General features: G+C 36.0%; 1 non-coding gene across 1 annotated transcript; it reads left to right on the top strand.

Moving 5' to 3' along the window:
• The first annotated feature begins 3,934 nt into the window (after positions 1 to 3,934).
• LOC136221160 (small nucleolar RNA R71) lies at positions 3,935 to 4,041 on the top strand. The gene has a single exon (XR_010684945.1). It is a non-coding gene; the product is annotated as a small nucleolar RNA R71 (small nucleolar RNA).
• The last annotated feature ends 2,421 nt before the right edge of the window (positions 4,042 to 6,462 follow it).

The following is a 6,462-nucleotide window of genomic DNA, read 5'->3' as shown; positions in this document are numbered from 1 at the left end:
GTACCTAGGACAACCGAATCTACAAAATATATCGTCAAGAAAAGTAATAACTACTTTAGAATCATTCGTAGGGGTTGCAATTGCTTCAACCCACTTTGAAACATAATCAACGGCTACTAATATGTAAGTTTTGCCATTGGAAGGTGGAAAAGGTCCCATGAAATCAATTCCCCACATGTCGAAGATTTCGACTTCCAACACGTTTGTGAGGGGCATCTCATCTTTCCTTCCTAAGTTACCCGTTCTTTGGCATTTATCGCAATGAGTAATAAATGAACTAACGTCTTTAAACATTGTCGGCCAATAGAAACCACATTCCAATATTTTAGCTACCGTTTTATTAACTCCATTATGTCCTCCATATGAGCTGGAATGACATTCTGTTATTATAGATTCATATTCATTTTCTCCAACACATCTCCTAATTATCCCGTCACCACATGATTTAAATAGAAAGGGATCTTCCCAATAATATTGTTTAATATCGAAGAAAAATTTCTTCCTCTGTTGGGGAGATAATCCTTCCGGAACAATATCGGTTGCAAGACAATTAGCAAAATCTGCATACCATGGTGACATGATACTTTCTACTTGATAGAGATGTTCATCGGGGAAATTATCTCGTATACCGACAGTTTCACCTATAGGACCGTTTTCATCTTCTAGTCTTGATAGATGATCGGCGACAAGATTTTCTACTCCCTTTTTGTCTCTAATTTCTATATCAAATTCTTGTAACAACAAAACCCATCTAATCAGACGCGGTTTTGCATCTTTCTTAGCAAACAGATAACGTAAAGCTGCATGATCTGTATAAATAATAACTTTAGATCCTAATAAATATGACCTAAACTTATCACATGCAAATACTACGGCTAACATCTCTTTTTCTGTTGTTGTGTAATTTAACTGTGCACCGGACAATGTGTGACTTGCATAATAAATAACATGTAATCTTTTATCCTTTCTTTGACCTAAAACACATCCCACTGCTAGGTCACTTGCATCACACATGATTTCAAAAGGCAAATCCCAATCGGGTTTAGCAATTATGGGTGCACTGACTAAGGCTATTTTCAATGTTTCGAAAGCGTTAATGCAATCTTCATTAAAGTCGAAAGTTGAATCCTTCATAAGTAAGTTAGTAAGTGGTTTGGAAATCACAGAAAAGTTTTTTATAAATCTTTTGTAAAAACCTGCATGTCCTAGAAAAGATCTTACTCCCTTGACAGTTGTCGGTGGGGGTAATTTTTCTATTACTGAAGTTTTTGCTCTATCCACTTCTAATCCTTTTTCAGATATTTTATGACCTAAAACAGTTCCTTCGTCGACCATGAAATGACATTTTTCCCAATTTAATACCAAATTCGTTTCTTCGCATCGAGAAAGAACTTTATCTAAGTTTTTTAAACATGCATCAAAAGAATCTCCATAAACTGAAAAATCATCCATGAATACTTCCATGATATCTTCGATGAAATCATTAAAAATTGCAGTCATGCAACGTTGAAAAGTTGCTGGTGCATTACATAAACCAAAAGGCATTCTTCTATATGCAAATGTTCCATAAGGACATGTGAAGGTTGTTTTATCTTGGTCATCCGGGTAAATATATATTTGAAAGAATCCGGAATAACCATCGAGAAAACAATAAAATGCATGACCGGCTATCCTTTCGATCATTTGATCGATGAAAGGTAAAGGAAAATGATCTTTCCTAGTTGCCTTATTTAGGTTCCTATAATCTATACAAACCCTCCAACCGGTGGTGGTTCGCGTAGGTATTAATTCACCTTCATCATTCCTTACTACAGTTATACCTCCCTTTTTGGGTACACAATGGATTGGACTAACCCATTCACTATCTGAAATAGGATAAATGATTCCATTGTCTAAAAGTTTAGTAATCTCATTTTTTACTACTTCTTTCATGTTCGGATTTAAACGTCTTTGTCTATCCGCTTTAGGTGGCTTATCTTCTTCTAAGTGGATCCTATGCATTACAATACTAGGATTAATTCCTTTTAAATCTGAAATCTGCCATCCCATACTTCCTATTCTATTTCTAACAACTTCTTTCAATTTTTCTTCTTGATTTTCTGTTAATTTGTTAGAGATGATTATAGGTAGAGTATCACTTCCGCCTAGGAAAGTGTATCTCAGATGTTTTGGTAATTCTTTAAGTTCTAATTTAGGTGGAACTACTACTGAAGGCGGAACTGGTCCATCTTCTCGAATCAAAGGCTCTGGGTCCTTATCTTCTAATTCTTCACCCATTATAGGTTCTATTATTTCTTCTCTTTGAACAATGTCATTAACACATTCTTCAACTAAATCAAGTTTCATACAGGCGAAATCCTCCATAGGATATTTCATTGCTTGATTCATATCGAACTCGATCTTATCATCACCTATTCTTAAAACTACTTTTCCTTCCGACACATCAACTTGAGCACGTCCCGTGTTCATGAATGGTCTACCAAAGATTAGCGGACAATTAGCATCATAAGCAAAATCTAAGATAACAAAATCAGTAGGAAAAATAAATTTGTCAACTTTCACTAAAACGTCTTCAATTATACCATATGGTCTTTTAGTGGATTGATCCGCTAATTGCAAAACCATATTGGTACGCTTGATGTCTTCTTCTAAACCTAATTTTTCAAAAATAGACAATGGCATCAAGTTTATACTAGCTCCTAAATCACAAAGACAACTTGGGAATTCCATATTTCCCAATGTACACGGAATGGTAAAGCATCCAGGATCTTTGAGTTTAGTAGGTAATTTGCTTGATACTATCGAACTACAATCTTCAGAAAGTGAAATGGATGAAATTCCTTCCCAACTAATCTTTTTTGAGATTAAATCTTTCAAGAATTTTCCATAGTTAGGCATTTGCGTAATTGCATCCATTAATGTTAAATTTATATGCAAATTCTTAAGTTTATCTAAAAATGATAACAGTTGTTTATCATGGTCCTTATTTCGGACCCTGTGTGGAAAAGGTGGCTTTGGTACAAAGGGTTTCGGATTAGAGTCAATTGGTGTATCTTTTTGTTTTAATGTATCTTCTTTGGATTTTGGTAAATCATTTCCAGGTAAAGTTGAATTTCCGGGCATTTCCGGACCTAAGTAGTTTTTCCCCGAACGAAGAGTGATAGCCTTAACATGCTCTTTCGGATTTTCTTCCATTTGGCTGGGAAGACTTCCCTCTTTGCGGGATGGAATTGATTTAGCAAGTTGTCCAATTTGAACCTCCAAATTATGGATGCTAGATGATTGGTTTTTGATAAGCTGATCGAATTTACTTTCGATCCGTTTAAAACCATCGTCTTGATTACTTACCTTTCCATTCATAGCATCTATAAATTTGTCGATTTTTGAAGATAGAGTGCTAATCGTATCTCTTGTTTGATTTTGATAATTATTTACACGATATTGATTAGCATTTGCATTATTATTATTATTACTATCTTTCCAATTAAAGTTAGGATGATTTCTCCATCCAGGATTATAAGTATTAGAATAAGGATTAGTAGTTTGGTTTTGTCCTTGGACAAAATTTACCTGTTCTATCTCATTCATACCTTCGTAATCAATGTCTCTCTGGATCGGATCATTAGGATCGCATGGTGCCATAAATTTATCAATTTTGTGCGATAAGGCAGAAAATTGGGCTTGTAACATTGCTACAGGATCAAGATTCATTATACCTTTAACCGGTGATGTACCTGAGGATGATGGTTTCGCCATTGGTATATGTCCACGCTCTGCGGGCCACATACTGCTGTTGATTGCCATTTCCTCCAAAAGTTCTCTTGCTTGGGCGGATGTCTTTTTCATAAATAACCCTCCAGACATAGCATCTAATGAACCTCTAGTCGTAGGATTTAATCCATTATAGAATGTCTGCATTAAGAGTGCATCTGGCAGTTGGTGGTGTGGGCATAAACGTTGAAGTTCTTTAAAACGTTCCCAAGCTTCATAAAGAGTTTCATTATCATTTTGTGTGAAAGATGTCAACTCTTTGATGACTCTTGCGGTTTTTGCTAAGGGAAAATATTTTTGTAAAAACGCTTGGGCTAATTGGTCCCAAGTTTCAAATGTTGCAGCCGGCATATAAGTTAACCAAATTTTTGCCTTGTCCTTCAAAGTGAAAGGAAAGAGGCGAAGTTTGATTGCTTCGGCTGTTACATCAGTAATTTTAAAAGTATCACAAATTTCTAAGAAATTTGTCAAATGTGCATTAGGGTTTTCGTTAGGCAATCCGTAAAACGTTACGTTGTTTTGCAACATATTAAGCAAAGCAGGCTTAATTTCAAATTGATTTGCGTTTATACGGGGTCTAACTACACTATTAGTTACACCGGCCATTCCTGGCCTAGCATAATCCATAAGTGTCGGTGGATCGGCCATATTTTCTGGCTGGAATACTTTGGTTTTTAAGGGTGTTTTGTTTTTTTTTTTTGTTTTTCTTGTTTTTCTTAAGTGTTCTTTCAATTTCTGGATCAAAAGGGTCTGGTGGCGTACCCGAACTTCGCGAACTGCGCATGAACTTGAAATTGTTACACGAGCCAAACTACCTTCAAAACAAAATTGAAAACAAATATGTTAAATAAACTGAAAATAAATAAAATATACAAGTTGTATAAAAATAATGTGTAAACCTAGATTCGAAAATAAAATACGAAAAATAAAAATTTTGTCAAAAATTTTGGCGTATCCCCGGCAACGGCGCCAAAAACTTGTTGAGCGATTTCCGCAAGTGCACGGTTTCACTTGTAGTAATAAAAATATCGATCCCACAGAGATACGTTTTTTTAACGAAAAACTTATTTTTGAATCTTTAATTTCGAACTTGTTAGATTTATAAAATGTAAATAAAAAGTGAAAATTGGATTAATTGAATTTAGGAAATTTATTTGATTGAATTTGAAAACTTTGAGTATTTGAAAATGCTGGAATAAGATTATATATTTAGAATAAATCGATTGTTAGAAAGATCTTCTGATTTTAAGGATGAATTTTACAAAACAGGAACATTTAGAACTATTAGAAAAAGGAATGAATATGTTCATTTGCATTAAGCAAAGAAAACAACTTAAACTTTGTATCATTATGACGATGAAATAAATGACGGAACCTCTAATTAATTGGCTTTGAACGCGACAAAACCCTTTCGGGATAGTTGCCCTTACTCAAATTAAAACTCTTTCGAGATGATAATTTGCCTAAGTGTTCAACAAAGTTTCCTTGTAATGATTTTGAATTCAAGCGCATATTAATGAAAACACCAGCCTCACTTATATTGGATTGGTTACCATAAGTGTTGCATTACGATTTGTCGAATAGAACGGACTTTATTAGATGAAATATAAATTGATACAAGTTTACAGAGAATAAGGAGCATCGAGTTCTTCGAGGGCGTGCAAGTGAAGGGCTTGATCGGTTCCGCTTCCTTGGGTTTCCTTAGGAGGTTGTCAGGCTCGGGGGCGAACACTTTACTCAATCTTCTCGCTGTAACTTCGTAATAGGGATTCGGTCGGCCACTACCATGATGCAAACTAAAACTGGAACAATGTCTAAACGCTACTGAGTTGTATTTTAACTATAAACAATATGTGTACCTCATCTTGTTTTTGTACAGAATCTAATTTCTAACTCTCGAAATGTGTTTACTTAGAACTTCGACATAAGTTCTACGCTCTGATTATAACATTTCACACATACTACATAACAACTTTTCTTCTCAACATCAACTCTTTATTTATAGGTGATGAAGGGTTGAGTTTGAAGTGACGTGTCCGTTGGTTAAGAGTCGTGTCCGCTGTGAAAGGACGTCTTTATCCACTTGAACGAACGCGTTTCTTGGATTTTCAGCATGTGTTAAATGCATTTGTATAATTTCTGCACTTACCGAGGATAGGTATCCGCGGCCGTGAATGACGTAGCACTGAGCTTGAGCGACGGACGAAGGGGAGAATTGGTTGTACCGCGCGTGTCGCGGCCGCGGGTCTGGGATCCTCTGTCGCGGCCCGGCAGGTTTCCTTTGTTCTTCGCTTTCGTTCGTGTCTTCGACTTGGTGCTTTCGATTTACGTCGTCTTTGACTCCTTTTGAAGGGTTTTTCTTCTGTTTTAGATCCTTTTTCGTTCCTATTTGGATTTTACCAAATATTTAGGTACCTTGCAAGAAAGAAAGATATTCGAGAGTAAAAGTAATCTAAACAGATATAAATAACACGAATTTGTAATAAAAATGATATAAATTTTAATGATATTTTAGGTATATTTTGGGCTTAACACACGCGGAGCGTGGATTGGCTGCTGAACTTTTCTCCGGATCATCCCTTCCTTCACACAGAGCGTGCCCAATCCAAACCCCGCGTAGATGACCTCCTGGACTTTATCCGGATCCATCCCAAATCCACGCGGAGCGTGCCCAAATCCATGCGGAGCGTG

This window comes from Euphorbia lathyris, chromosome 2, assembly GCF_963576675.1.
Source record: "Euphorbia lathyris chromosome 2, ddEupLath1.1, whole genome shotgun sequence".
In the NCBI taxonomy this organism is placed as follows: Eukaryota; Viridiplantae; Streptophyta; class Magnoliopsida; order Malpighiales; family Euphorbiaceae; genus Euphorbia; species Euphorbia lathyris.
The sequence above is the reverse complement of the archived record's forward strand: the minus strand, read 5'-3'. Positions and strand labels throughout refer to the sequence as shown.